The 15886-nt window shown below is 39.0% G+C and overlaps 1 protein-coding gene and 1 pseudogene across 4 annotated transcripts in view; one reads left to right on the forward strand and one right to left on the reverse strand.

The window, feature by feature from the left end:
• IFNE (interferon epsilon) overlaps nt 1-7467 on the forward strand; it is a 76123-nt gene extending 68656 nt beyond the window's left edge. The window contains exon 3 of one of the 3 annotated variants that reach the window (XM_082403152.1): nt 7362-7467. The gene's annotated coding sequence lies outside the window, so the exon portion shown is untranslated. Of the gene's footprint in view, nt 1-77; nt 183-7361 lie in introns of those variants that run through there. The other 2 variants (XM_082403153.1, XM_082403151.1) reach the window with 2 other exon arrangements.
• On the reverse strand, nt 7224-15881 carry LOC309633862 (interferon omega-1 pseudogene; annotated as a pseudogene). The gene has a single exon. The product of its transcript is annotated as an interferon omega-1 pseudogene (transcript).
• Nucleotides 15882-15886: the final 5 nt, after the last annotated feature.

A 15886-nucleotide genomic window follows, 5' to 3' on the forward strand; every position in this document is an offset into this window, starting at 1 on the left:
TTATATTCTCTGCAGATAGGAGATCTTTGCTATGTCTGTACCAGAAGACCTTGTTCAATGTTTTCTTCTTCCATAAGGCACATTCCAGCAGACCCTCCCTGCTATTTTCTGCCAAGAGTGTACCTAAGGATTGGAATAGAGACCCATGAAGGATTTCTCAGCTGATGGAACAGCTAAAGGTAAATTTGGAGCAGGATGTTGAATCAAAAGAGTCCTTTTGGTGCAAGCTCTGGCTCTATAGAGGAAACAAACCACTACCAAGAGGAGCAGAAACATAGCTCTAAGACCTAGAAGAGTCTGGAGAAAAAAGCCAAGAGGTGCTTTTTATTCATTCATACTAAGAAAACTCAAATGTTGAAGAAATAAACTTCCAAGATTGAAAACATTACTTTTGTGTAAAATTATCTCAAAGTTTTTATTTATTAAATGAGAAACATCACTAGCGTTCTCTTCTTTCTGTATTGGTAGATAACTCTGACTGCTATCTAAAGTTTTAAGTGGTCAATGCTGTCTGCTCTACCTCTGCCTTTTAAAGAGTCCAGTCAACCATTTTCCCCCATGTTTTCTCCTGATGATACAAAGACAGTGCTCTTTTTTCAGTATCAAACGTGTGGGATACTAAGCTAAGATGGACATCCCTTGCTTCAATCTAATAGAAATGTTGGAAACAATATTAAAAAATCAATTCTAAGTATATAGCTTATTTTTTTAAGTAAACAAAAACCGATCTATAGGTTCCAGAAAACAAAAGGAAGTCAAATGATCTTATCTCTACCCTTTATTTCCTAAAATCTTAATCTTTAGGAATAGCTAGATATCAATTTTCACCAATGTGTTTACTCTTATCCCTTAACTTGCTTTTTCACTCGAGAAAACAGTCAGAATATCATGAACATCCTTGGATGCTGGTGAGTATTGGTCCACCTTATTTAAGTTAATGTGGCTGCACAATATTCTGTGAAGGAATCATGATTTACTTAACCATTCATCTGTACTGTCACACATTAAGTTGATTTCAATTACCGTTCATATAAATAATGCTACGCAATGAGCAAATTTGAGTATTCACTTAGTATTTCTGTAAGATAGACACATACTGCTATATTTGCTGGGTCTGATGCTTTAGAATTTTTGATAGATGTTACTAAACTAATGATCAATAATGTTTGAAATTTTTACAGTTCTACCAACTCTGTGTAACTGTGCACTTTTACCCCAACTACCACCAAGCAATCTTTTTGTTGTTGCTGTTCATCACATTTTTCATTTGAAATTTCATTTACAAAATCTGTGATCACTAGGAGACTGATTATTTAGCATATGTATGTTACCCACTCAGTTATTTCTGCTTCTGTAAATCGCCTCTTTATATTCTTTTCCCCAGATTTTTTTTGGATTCTTAAACTTTCTTGAGCTCTTCCTATTAGTAAAAATGTTAATACTCTATTATACGTTATAAGGTTTTTCAATACCATGTGTTTTAAAATTTTATGATGCTTTGCTAAACAGACTTTTAAAAAATTAATGTGTTAAAATGTGTTGCTCTATTCCTTTATCGTTGCTGTATCTCAAGTTTCTCAGACCTTTGCCTCTGTTAAGAAAACAGGCTGATGTAGTTTCTTTTATTATTCTCATTTTTATAGAGAAGAAAACATAGCCATGGAGAGATTAATAACGTTCCCAAGGTCCTGGCCTCATTTTAGAATCCAGGCCCTCTGAATGCACAGCTTGAGCTCTTTACCAATTTTGGGAATATCAAAGTCCACAAGGATGAGAAAGACCGCCGGGAATCTGAGCATTCTTTCTCCAGGACAATCTTAAATAGATAAATAATGATAAGTTCTTTCTCCCCAATTCCCATTTGTCCCAGTCATAATAGGCACCATTCCCTTGTGACAGACTTTTTATCGTACCATTAATTTGGTCATCACTTTCCTTATACCTGTTACAAACCAGCCTTGTCATCCTGAGAATATTTCTGTGTTTGACCAGCAGTGTTATCTAAAAACTGAATTTGGGTGATGTATACATGTTGCATTATATGAAGTATTTATTTTCTGCCTTTATTGAATTTCCAGTCAGTCTCTGATTTCCAGGCTCTGATTGCCTCCTTCAACAGCCAGCCATTCTGCAACTTCTCTGAAAATACAGCTGGAGACAGAAAACCATAAATGTAGACAGAAAACCATAAACCAGTCCATGGCCTGGGGGTTGGGGACCCCTGCTCTAGATCTATCCATGTTGTTGCAAATGGCAGGATTTATTTTTCTTTTTATGACTAATATTCCATCATGTGTGTATACCATATTTTCTTTTTTCAAATATGAATGGACACTTAGGTTGCTTCCATATCTTGACTATTATAAATAATACTGCATTGAACATTGAAGTGCATATATCTTTCCAAATTAGGGTTTTTCTTTCCTTCTGGTAAATACCCAGGAGTGAAATTGCTGGATCATATGGCGGTTATATTTTTAATTTTTTGGAAAACGTCCAGACTGTTTTCCATAGTGGCTGCACCAATTTGCAATCCCATCAACAGTGCACAAGGGTCCCCTTTTCTCAATATCCTCACCAACACTTGTTATCTGTTGTCCTTTTAATAATAGCCATTCTGACAGGTGTAAGGTGGTGTCTAATTGTGTTTTTCAACTGCATTTCCATGATGATTAGTGGTGTTGAAGATCTTTTATTATGTCTGTTGGCCATCTGTATATTTTCATTAGAAAAATGTCTATTCAGATCCTTTGCCCATTTTTAATCAGGTTGTTTGTTTTATTGATGTTGAGTTGTATATGTCCTTTGTATATTTTGCATTTTTTCCCCTGTTGAATATATTGTTTGCAAGTATTTTCTCCCATTCAGCAGATGGCCTTTTCATTTTGTTGATAGTTTCCTTCACTGTGCAAAAGCTTTTTAGGTTGATGTAGTCCCATTTGTTTATTTTTGCTTTTATTTCCCTTGCCTGAGGAGACAGATCCAAAAAAAATATTGCTGTGTCAAAGAGCATACTGCTTATGTTTTCTTCTAGGAGTTTTATTGTTTCAGGTCTTACACTTAAGCCTATAATCCATTTTAGGTTTATTTTTGTATATAGTGTGAGAAAACAGTTGTTTCATTCTTTTACATATAGCTGTCTAGTTCTCCCAACCATTTATTGGAGAGGCTGTGTTTTCCCCATTGTAATATTCTTGCCTGTTTTGTCATAGATTAGTTGATCTTGTAAGTGTGGCCTCTTAAACTATCCTCATTTTTTAAAATTCTTTTTTCCATTTAGCTTGGGTGATTTCCACTGCTCTGGTTTCCAGTTCACAGATCCATTCCTCTGTATCATCTAATCTACTGTTGATTCTTTCTAGTGTATTTTTTATTTCAGTTATTGTATACTTCAGCTCTGTTTGGTTCTTCTTTATGTTTTCTAAGCCTTTGTTAAAATTCTCACTGTGTTGATGCGTTCTTCTCCTGAGTTTGCTGAGCATCTTTATGATCATTACTTTGAACTCTTATTGCGTAGATTCCTTATCTCCACTTCAGTTAGTTCTTTTTCTGAGGTTTTGGCTCGTTCTTTTGTTTGGAATATATTCCTCTGTCTCCTCATTTTACCTAATTCTCTGTGTTTATTTCTACATAGTAGGTAGATCAGCTATAGTTCTGGGTATTAGAGAAGTGATCTTATGCAAGAGATGTCCTAGGGAGCCCAGCAGCAGACTCTCCTCTGATCACCAGGGCTGTATGCTCTAGGGGTGCCCCCTGTGTGGGCTGTGTGGGCCCTTCTGTTTTGGTGGGGCTGACTACTGTGGGCACACTGGTAGGTGGGCTGGCCCCTGGCCCAGTTGGCTGCCAGGCCCTGCCTTGTGTGGTAGTTGCTGGCCTGCTGGTAGGTGGGGCCTGGTCCCAGGGCAGCTGGTTGTGGGGCGGGGAGTGGCGGTTCAAATTCTTGAGGGGCTGCTGGCTCCTACAAGTATTTCATAGTTCTTGTTGCTTTGTTTATTGAGCAATTGAGCATTACATGACTGGTGCATTATTCTTCTAGTGGAATCAGAACTCAAACGCACCTAAACATTGATGCAATGACCTCCTGGGTTCTTGACCAGCTTGTTTCATGTAGACATGTGGGCAGTGTTGGTGCTTGCACCTACCTCTATTTACTGCATTGCTGGATATCAGGAGCACCTTGACCTCTGCAGAGGAGGGCTCGGCAGATGGAGAGGGTTGAGTCGTGGCCATGTTCCTACTCTCACTCCAGCAGCCAGCAAATCTCAGCTACCTCTCACTGACAATACACTATGATCCCCTGCAGAAGCTCATGGCCACCATAGCTGCAACCCTGTCTTTCCTCATCCTTTCCCCAGTTGACCACATGTGTCTTGAGCTGCTAAAGTCCAGAGCCTGGGCAGGACCTGTGCACGGTTGGCTGGCAGCGCAGTGCTGGCAGCAGCTCAGTCATCCCTAGCTCTGCTTTGCCAACCCAGCTTCTTGTTTCTCCAATAATTTGGAACATACAAATTAATAACTTCTGAATATTAAACAGGATATGACTGCAAGAGATTTTCAGGGCAAGGTGATAGTATAGAACTAGCTAGGACAAGTTTTTTACATTAAATGTAACAATGTAACAAAATGAACAAAAAGTAAAATTATACATATATATGTATGCCAACTGGCCAAATGGGTGGGTCAACACTACATCCTATATTGTGAGGTATGTATGACTCCTTAAGTTTCATACTATGGATTTCTGTCATCATTTCTTAAATTTGAATTTATTCAATCCTTAAACTCTCTCTTGCTCTCTGTTCTTTTTTTCCTGGCTAATGTTATAACTTTTCCCATATATTACTTAGTAATTGTTCTTAGCCTTAAGTTTTGGGAGAAAGATTCTCTGATACCATTTCTTTCATTCATTTTTATTGGATGTCTCTTCTTTGTTATAATTAGCCATTTGAGGAGCCACAAATGTTTGTGATTCTCATTAAGCCAATGCTCTTAACCTTAGAACAATTCTAAAACTAGTCAGGAAATAATGCAAGCAATAATATTTAAAAGCCGAAAGGGATTCTTGACCTTGGTTTGCTACCTCAACCAGAAGTATTAAATGAGTTTTAAAGTAGCTGTAGTAAAACAAGTGTAGCAATGAGTAAAGTTCAGTAATCATATTAATAAATCAAAGAAAATCTCAAAAATAGTTGTATTATCAGAATTAATTAGATTTATGCTAAAGATGTACCTATTGTTAATAAGGGAAGAAATAATATTTCAATAAAATGTTCTAGAAAAATTGCCTTGCACTCTAACAGAAAGCAATTTAGATTCTCATATCATAGATCAAAAAAGGAAAAAAACTGCTAATGAAATACTGAATTTAATGTAAAAACAGGTGGACAAGAAAGGGCACTGAATACATGTAAACTCAAAAGAGGAATGAATGTGACTAGGGAGAGCCTTGGTTCTATGTCCTAAACAGCCCTTGGAGAAATATACAAGGAACTGTCCAGGTCTTTGTACACCGGAAAAATTAAAAACAAGTGTCCATCAAAAGAATATGGCTATAATTTATAGAAAATGTATGTGTCAATGATTAGAGATATAAAATGATAAATAATGTAAATTACCAATATAAAATTAAAGGAAGTAGCAGATAAAAGAAAATGAAGCTTGATTGTAAAACTTGATAGAAAAAAGAAATTAAATTAGCAAGCAAATGGGTTACCATTGAAATTCACTACAAAGTGATATTAATTAGAACAATGCTAAATTAATTTTTAGCCAAATAAGCAATGTATTAAATATCTAACTAAGCAATTGTTTAAATCAAATAAGTTAGATACTAAAAATGTTCTTCTGTTTTGTGGCAATTCATCCATTCTTTGAAAATGATTCTCGAAAAACATGAAGAAAAATGCGCATGGGCGTGTTAAGCCACAGTCTCCTCCACGTACCATCTTATTTCACTTCTCCACTTCACAAAAAAAATTGTGAAGGTAATTGTCTATACACAATGCCCCTAATTCTCTTTCTTGTGTTTGCTTTTCAACCTACTCCCATCTAGTTTCTGTCTCATTAATTCTACTAAACCAGATCCTGCTAAGGTCACAGTGGCCTTTGTTTACAGGTCCGCTGGGATAGTTCAGTCCTCACCTGCCCTGCAAGCACCCCTCCTTCTTTTAAACACACTTCTTCCCTTCAGTTTTGTCTCCCCTGTTCATCCTTGTGTCCTTCTAACTGCACTGCCACTCTGCCTTAGTGCCTGTTGCAGACTCCTCTGTTCAACCTTTAATGCTGAGGGTCTGCAGGATTAGGTTTAGGTCCTCTTCTCGTTGTCCATTCTATTTATAAGTGACCGCATCCATCCCCATGCCCTCATTACCAGATACACAATAATTTCAAATTAATACCTCCCCCTTGGCATTTTTTTTTTATTCAAGACCCATATTTCCCGCTGTCAATAAGACTGCACTTTTATGTCTTCCAGGCAGCTTAGAAAGGATATACTGTATAATATTATTTTTCCTTTCCAGCATCATTTGTACCTAAAACTTCCACTGTGAGAAAATTATTTTCCTTTACTTCTCTTTGCAGTGTTTAATATACTTGAAATTAAATAAACAATAATACTGTTTTATGTCCTCTTCCCTGTAAGACTGAGAGTTTCAACACAGTAAAAACTGCATGTGCTTTATTCGCTTGTATTTCTTGATAGCAATTACACACACTATCTGTCATTTAGGTACTCAATTTATATGTATAATCTGAATGGAATGAATGAGTAAATAAATGTTACCATCTATTCTTCAATATCATTTACCAAATGAGGGTTTGAATTTAGAGTAAACAAACTCAAATTTTCTTTGTTAAGAATTTAATAAATAAAACAAAGTGCAAACTTAATAACATGAAATGAAAAACATGTTTTAAAAAGTTTAATACAATGTACAGATGAAATGTAATTTTATAAATAATTTCTAAACATTATAAATATGAGAGATGCAAGAAGGAATAGATAAATAAATAAAGAAACAAACAATAAATAAATAACATCAGGGCAGTCATCGCTTAGGGCCTGATGACCCTGTAGCTGAATACTTTTATATATACTTGCTTATTACTACGAACAAGTAATGGCTGAACTAATGCAATAAATTTTATGGCTAAAGCAGAAATAAGTCTTTTGAAATGACCAAAGATGAATGTGCAAGGGTGATGTGGCTTCTTAGTCAATGAGAATCATTTCAAGGTGATCCCAGGTCTCCATTCATAATTCTTAACCTTTCTTGCAAGGTGGTTGATGAAGACAAGGATCTCATGATTTCCACTCTGACAATTTCCCAGGCACAGTCACTGTATTTCTTCTCTTTCAGGTAGAGATGGATTCCATGGAAGTACCTCTTCACGGCCAGTGAAGGGCCCGTCACTCCCAGGGCAGATTCTTCCTCTCCCATCACCTGCACTAAGCAGGCGTCCAGGTCCTCCAGCTGCTGATGGAGTCCAGTGCGGAGTTTGTCCAGGAGGGAGGTGTCCCAGGCGGCAGAGGAGCGCTCTGTGTGGAAGAGGCGGAAGATCTGCTGAAGCATCTCGTGGAGGACAGAGGTGGCCTGGGCCTTCGGGAGCTGGCTGCCATCCACCGTGTCCTGGGGGAAACCGAAGTCTTTTCTATCCTTCAGACAGAAGCTAGGGGAGATTCTCCTCATCTGGCCCAGAAGCATGAAGTTCTTCCTGCTAATCCGCACGTGGTTCTGAGACAGGTCGCAGCCCAGAGATCTACCAGGGCCGTAGCTGAACACCACCAGGGCGGTCAGTAGAGAGAGCAAGAAGGCCATGGGGCAAATGAGGCTGCAGCTGGCTTGGCTGAGACAGGCGTCTGGGGGAACCTTGTGGGTAGGTTCTCTGATAACATCGTTTCTAAGTATGGCTTTTAAATAGGGAAGACAGTTTCCATTTTCTGAAAATTTCTCTCTACTTTCACTTCCAATTTGTGTTTTCATTTAGATATTTTCTTTTGAGCTAAGAAGATGTAATCAATCTAAACTCTTAATTTACAATAGAAATTTAAGTTTCCCAGTAAACTTTGGATGTGTCAATCCAAAAGGATATCAATTAAATGAGAAACTAATTAAAGGCTGAAGTATATGTAGGTATGTAAAGATTCATGCACATACTTATGTACACATTTTATTATTTTTTTCTTTTTAAAATTTATTTATTTATTTATTTATGGCTGCATTGGGTCTTCGTTGCAGTACGCGGGCTTCTCACTGCGGTAGCTTCTCTTGTTGCAGAGCATGGGCTCTAGGCATGCGGGCTTCAGTAGTTGTGGCATGCTGGCTCAGTAGTTGTGGCTCACGGGCTTAGTTGCTCCGCGACATGTGGGATCTTCCCGAACCAGGGCTCGAACCCGTGTCCCCTGCATTGGCAGGCGGGTTCTTAACCACTGCGTCACCAGGGAAGTCCCTGTACACATTTCAATATGTATAAATATTGCTCTTCTCTGTGTTGGGAACAAAGTTTGTCCTTGATTCTGGACTACATTTTTACCACCCTTACTTTATACATAGGAAGTTGGGGTCCCTCACCCCTATAAGTTTCTGTATTTTGTTAAGTAATTACCAGACCATGCATGGTAAATAAGCTGTTTAGAACCAAAAACTGGTTTTGTTTTCTGTTTTATTCAGAGCAGAGGCTTATGATTACTAGTGAACGAGCTTCTCAGGTGTTTCTCTTCTTTCTAGAATGCATTCATTCAAGTTCCTGAGGTTATTCTTCACTGGGGCCACAAGGTCAGGACTAATATACTAGACATCGCCCTTTCTTTCCACCATTTTCTTACAGGAGACCTATAGTGCTCCACAGGCTGTGCCAGTACCCTCAGCAGGAATCCTGGTTCTTTTCTGGTGAATGTAGGTATGCAGATTCTAATTCCAAGATAATTAATTGTATTTTCCAGCACCGCCTCACTCACAAGGTAGTTATCACGTCTAGTAGCACTTTCCTGGAATGACAGAGGGTCCTCAGCCCAAACTCTCTGGGGCTTACTCCCTGAGGGCAGGCTCACCACATCCCGAGGTGGGAATTCTTCAGAATTCTACTGTGGAGGGGCTTGTTTCTTTGTTTGCAAAATAATTCATCTTCCAGGACCCGCACCCTTGCCCCTGGAGTGTTCGTGTGAAGGACCCTCGTTCTCAGTGGGGACCTCCTCCTCTCCTTACCTGTGTCCCCAGGTATCAAAAGTATCAGCAGCCCGCAGATGCTGAGAGCAAAAGTTTGTTTTGTCTAAGTAGGTGGAGGAATTATTCAATTGCAATTGTTTCACCTTTAGTAGACAATTTTTATTTTGCCAGTACTGCTTTTATTGTTCAACTCTTTTAAACCGTTGAACTTTTGTTACGCTCAGAATTTCTGAGTTGGCTGTAGGGAATTCAGTGATGATGCTGTCTCTCATTAGAAGTTTGTGTCACAGAAACTAGCAACCTTCAGTTGTTCATTCAGTCTACGTATTTCTACTGGGCTTATTTGTTTGTCCATCTCTGCCTTGTGCTCAGAACGCAGAGCAGTGAGGCCCAGATTATGTCAGAGAGAAATAGCCGGGTTTCCTTTACTTATTCATGATGTCTTGTTTTAAATTTAAATAACAACCAAAAAAATTTAGGAACTTATTTTTTACATAGTGATTTACTGGCCATAGTTACTTTCCATTTCATCCTGAGGTTAATAAAATGGGAAGTAAAAGAATGGCAAAGGGGTTTCACCTTATTTTCTATGATTTTCAAGACTTGAGATTTTTTGTTTCTCATTTCAACTTTCCTAGAAAGCAAAACTTGAGAGCTGTTTGTGGGCAAAAATAAAACAAAGGTAATTCTGAATGTCATGAAAGTGAAAAAAGAGAAGTGACGTTTCTGCTGACAAAATGGCAAAGTGTAAGTTAAACCTAAAAAAAGCATCAACCATAGAAAAGAAGGAATCATCGTATTTGAAAGATGTTAAGCAGCCACAAAGACAGAGCCAAGTGAGTCCAAAAAATGTCCATGTTGTCCTGCCCTGAAATGGGCTCCCAAAGTGGTAAAGGAAGATAGAAAGACAAAGGACAAAAATTATTTAACATGTAAATTAGAGAGCCCTCTCATCTGTCAATTGGTTACGAAGTCTGTAACCTAAGGCAGAGATTTGAGAGATCTAGGCTAAATTGAAGCCCTTCCCTGCTACCTGAGCAATTCACACACACACATACACACAAACACATGCATGCACGCATGCATACTTCCTGGTTAACTTAGCCAATTACAATATTGGATTACCTTAATCGTTCTCAATTCTACCCAAATAGACATACCCCAGGCTGTCAGTTGGCAACAACTGTATTCTCTGAAATTCCCTTATGTATGTCTGTGTTCACTCTTACTACTGAGTCAATGTGGAAGGGATGCAAGTGCAGTCATTATTCAAAGGGACATTGAGAATTTTCTCCTAACTGTAAAGTCAAGCAACATGATCTCATACTGGGAATGGATTTGAAAAACTGACAACATACTCTTAAGAAAGAGTTAATGCACCTTCAAACAGGAGCTATTTCCTCTGATTCCCCTTGCATTTCCACACCCAGAATGGCAGGCTCTAAGCCTCCAAGAGTCCTACAGTATGTAAAGCAAATAATGATTCAGGAGGCTTGGCCAGCTGAGCAGCCTGGAGGCAAGGAACACATTCTAACCCTTCTCTCCACACAGCTGCCTTAGCCCAAAGACATGTCCTGCCTGAAGCTGGGAGTATTTTGCCTCTCTAAGATGCAAAGCTAAGGAAGCGGGCTTAGCCAAGTTATTGGTGTCAGTTCTTTCCAGGAAAGATCCTCTTTTAGCTCCGAAGAAAATGCTAGTGGAAGAAGACAGACTTCTGCCTAGAACAGAAGGAATCCTGCTCTGCAGACTTGGTCAGTGTCCTAGTCCTTCTTGGCCACTAAGTGGCACTCTTCCTCCATAAGTGTTTTAATAGCCTCCAGAGTAAAATGGATCCTGCTTTCCAGTTCATTTTTGCTACAGCTACTGTTACAATATTGTAACAAGGACATCCCCTCATTCCCAAAAATATTCATCAGAAGAAAAACAATAACCTCTTATATAGGAGTTTCTGAAAAGTCCAGAACTTTCGCTCAACTTTTGCTTTTAATTTGTGGCTTTGTACTCTTAAGAGGAAATTGGTGGCCAGAACCACAAAGGAACAGGAAACAGCTGTATGAATGGCTGGTGCAGGTGAAGGAGGAGTGAATGAGGGGAGCATACTGCGAATTTTACATTGGAGAGGAAGTACAGGCATACTTTGCTTTATCGCACTTCACAGATAATTGCACTTTTTACTAATTGAAGGTTTATGACAACCCTATGTCAAGCAAGTCTATCAGTGCCATTTTCTAACGGCTTTTGCATACTCCACGTCTCTGTGTCACATCGCCTTAATTTTCAGGATTGTTCCAACCTTCACCGGCAAAATAATTCTGACTTGCTGAAGGCCCAGATGACCATTAGTAGTTTATAGCAATAAAGTATTTTTTAAATTAACGTATGTATGTATGTGTGGTCAGGCCACTCAAGATGGCTGCTCTCTTGCTCTCTGTACATCCCCTGCCCCACCAGTGCCTGCTTCTTCACCTACACCCTATGCACATGACTGACCTTCTTATGTACTTGCACCAGGCCCCAGCTAGTTAGTTATCTTATCAAAGGGGCGGTGAGGGGCGTGCCCCTCTACTGGTTTCCCTGGTAACTAATGAGCCCACCTGATGTCAATTCCCCTAGAACTGGCAATCTCCCCTTTGTTAGGGGAACCACTGACCAAAACTGCCCACCCTGGCCAGGCAAGATGGTAGCCACTTGCATGAGTTATCTTACAACAGCAGGTCCTGGTAAGGAATGTGGAACTAACAAGCTACCACCAGCCAGAAGATTTTCGGAAAGGTCAAAAAGAGAGAGGAAACGCCAGTCCATATGTCCTACCGACCTCCCAGAATCCTTCTTACTGGAATCCATCTTGGCTGAACGATGGGCGCGCCACCAGGAAGGACCCTGAGTCAGAATGATTGCTCAGAGACAACCTGGAAACTAACCCCGTTACCATAAAACCTGAGACTGTGAGCCACGTGGCAGTTCTCCTGGGTTCCCTTACCCTGCTGCTCTCCTTCCGAGCACCCCTCCCCAATAAAGTCTCTTGCTTTGTCAGCACGTGTGTCTCCTTGGACAATTCACTTCCAAGCGTTAGACAAGAGCCCGCTCTCAGGCCCTGGAAGGGGTCCCCCTTCCTGGAACACCTTCCCCCCACAGGATCGAAGACTGCCACCAATCTGGCCCACTGCGCACCACACACGGTGGAGTGTCACTCCGGGACCTTGCTTCAGACGTGTAAGCTCCCCCGTCCATTAAACCATAGATGTCTCTGTTGCTGACTCTGGGCTCTTCAGTCTTGAAGCTGGGCAAGCACAGGACTTGTAAGCCTGTGGGGTGCAGCCCAACAATTGGCAGACCAGCCAGGAGCCGGAGGAAACTGCCATGAGCACAGAGATGTTGGAAAATACAGGAAGGGTAATGGAAAGTTGCAGAGGCTGTCCACTAGCATGCGGGGCCCGAAAGTTGCAGGGGTAATCCTGTGCTGGCTGTCTACTAGTTTGTGGGGGCTGTCCTTGGTTAGTGGGGGCTGCCAAGAGATCTGGAGAACAATGGTCTCTAATGGCTCCCGCTGTTGTATCTAAGTGAGCCTTTTGTAATTGGTTAAGCCAGCTTTCTAGAAGGAATTGGTATTTCTCTTATGCCTCTGAGATGTAAATGATCTACCTGGGATCTCTAATCTTCTAATCTCTCTAATCTTCTGTGATCTCTAAGAGTAAAGGAGAAAGAAGAGCTTTTAGGTAAACTCTGTAGAAATAAATTATGTTTGGGGAATGTCTATCTAAAATAGTCTCTCCAGATTTTGGTAACCTGAAACTAAACGAAGTTGAATGAAGAGAATTCATTGACTATCTAGGTCATTTCAAATAGGATAAAATATTGAAACATTAATTGCTGGGCGGGCCTAAGTTTACCTACCCTTGCCTTTTTAGGAGAGAAAGACTAAAGTGTAAGTTTCCAATCAGGAAATGCACAATTACTTGCTTCTTGGTTTTTGCCAAAGATTAAGATTTTTAAGGGTTAAGATTATAATCGGTTATAATTCTAGTTATTGTAACCAAGTTTCTTTATGGATTACATTGTAATCAGGTGCTTAACCATGCCTTTTTAAGGCCTCTGTCATTTATAGACAATGTTTGTTGTACTCTGATGCGTTTGCAAAAGTGCTTTATCTTCAAGAAGATTCATAGGAAGGACCTTTTGACAATAACAGGTCTCTGATAAATGTCAGATTATACTGCTGAACAGGGTAAGAAATTAAGGTATCCTAATGGAAAACCTGATGGCTTCATAAAAAGAAAACAAAAAGATTGGTTACTGAGTGAACTGGTGAATATGGTTATAATTTTTATGGGTTTTGTCTGGAAAGTTACTGGTTTTTATGTGAGTTTTCCAGATAGAGGGAAGCCCTTCCCCTCAAGTTGGTTATGATTTACAGCAATTTTGGTGAACTACACCTGTGGGTAGAATTAAAACATTTTTCTTTTCTCTCTGCCCGGTCCCTCCAGAAATTGGGGACTCTTGGGTTCTGAGCAGACTTATCAGGTGAATGGGAAAGACTGTCTCCTGGCATGTGCAAGAATCTCAATATTTTGAGGACTAAGAAATCCACTGAGGCAGAGCCTGATGGCAAGCCTTGGGCATGACTTTCCTGGCCTTGAGAAGCCTGTTGGGAATTCAGTCTGAGACTCCTTCTGAGGAGTTCTACCTCAGCCAGTTTGGAGGAGCCTATATGATCAATTGACCAGACTTGTTTTGCAGACAAATTAGTCTTGATTTGGCTGTGTTTAGTGGAGATGAGGGTAATTTTAGAGAGAAAAATATATGTTTCAGTGGATGTTAAATTCTAGTTCTGCTAATTGAGGTCTAGATAGATTTACTGTGGTGGTCTGGAACTGAACCTACAATACCCTGAGCTATGCCTGTAAGTAACTGTGGTATGTATGAAAATAAAAGAATGTGATTCAGAAAAGCAAGGAGGGGAGGGCAAAAGGAGCCAGATATCAAAATCTGCAAATTAATACTATACATATTTCACTTCAGTTTAGAAAACTAACTTCTCTTCCAGATATTTATGCCGCCATTTAGGAACTGAAAATATAAATGTTACTGTGGCTATAAATGTGGCTACTATCTTGCCTGGCCAGGGTGGGCAGTTATGGTCAGTGGTTCCCCTAACAAAGGGGAGATTGCCAGTTCTAGGGGAATTGACATCAGGTGGGCTCATTTAGGCCGCCATTTTGGAACTGAAAATATAAATGTTACCTTTGATGCGAAGAGTGACTATATTTTAGTCTTCTCCAGAACACTTCACAGAATTCCATTTTTCAGACTGTCATGTTTTTGCAGGTATTGAGAAAGAGGTGGGAGACTTCACTATTCTGATAGATATCTATATGAAAAAATAAGAAAATAGTTACCATATTTAAGCCCTAACTCTGTGGAAAATAGCCTACGAAGTGTTTTAAAATGTGTTTAGTACAATAATTCTTAGAATATTTTCACCTTATTGTACGTTTGAGAAAACTGAGACTCAGAGAAGTTAGGTGAATTTTCTAGGATCACACATAATTGCTGGCAGAATCAAGATTCAATACAGAACTCTATATTGCATATTATAGGCAATTGAAAAAGTTTCATGTTTTAGAATTCTATTAAGTTTTAAAATATGCTTTGATCCCAAAATTAAATAAACGTCTTGCTTCCTTGTTTTCTTTTTATTGGTACATACTATTTTATTTCTTTTTTTGCTGGTTTCCACCTGTTCTTTACCTTAGATATTGTGGAAGAGAACTTCCTTGATCCAGTTTCAGTCTTCCATCTTATAAAGGAATTGTCCCAGGCTATTATACTCATTGCAGTTTGGTTATCTGTGCATCCCCAGGAGCCTGTGATTTTCATAAAATTGATGCTCCACATTGAGGATGAAATATAAATTTAATCAGGAAGAATGCAAATAATGTTAAAGAATAGAAGAATTCTTAGCATACCTATCTTTTCTAGAAAATGAAATGAGGTTATAGTAATAATACTAAAAACAGTGTGATAAAGAGAGAAATTAGGTAAACAGATTATTTCAATTCTGAAATTGAATTATCAGTATTAATTAGATTTAAGATAAAAGGTATTTCTGATGTTAACATGATGGAAAAACATTTCAATAAATGGTTCTAGGATGATTAGTTAGCAATCTAGGAAGAAATCAAAATAAAATCTCATCCCATACCATATGTGATAGTAAAATCTTGATGGAATGGAGAATTGACAGTAAGATTAGATTTAAAAAGCAGAGAGGAGGCCCACGGTAACCTTGTAAGCTCATGAGAAATAGCTAACCTATAAAAAAAGGTGGTTATTTTTTAATATATACAAAATTTTAACTTCAGATGAAACAGGACATGGCTACAGAGACTTGCCTGGCAAGGTGGCTGAATGAAGCCTGATCTCAGAATTTCCTCGCCTAGAAGCCAACAAAATAAGGAAAATTAAGTAAAATATACAAAATACATAAGCAGCCATCAAAGAATGGAAGAGGAATAATATTTGAAAAGTGTTAAGACATGAATTAGGGAGGAACAATGTAATAGTTCATTTTATATGTCAACTTGGCTAGACCATGGTACCCAGATACTTGGTCAAACACTATTCTAGATGTTTCTGTGAAGGTAGGTTTTACATGAGATTATAGGAATTTGACATTTAAATCAGTAGACTTTAAGTAAAGCATATTACCCTCCATATTA

This window comes from Balaenoptera borealis, assembly GCF_965194805.1.
Source record: "Balaenoptera borealis genome assembly, chromosome: 8".
In the NCBI taxonomy this organism is placed as follows: Eukaryota; Metazoa; Chordata; class Mammalia; order Artiodactyla; family Balaenopteridae; genus Balaenoptera; species Balaenoptera borealis.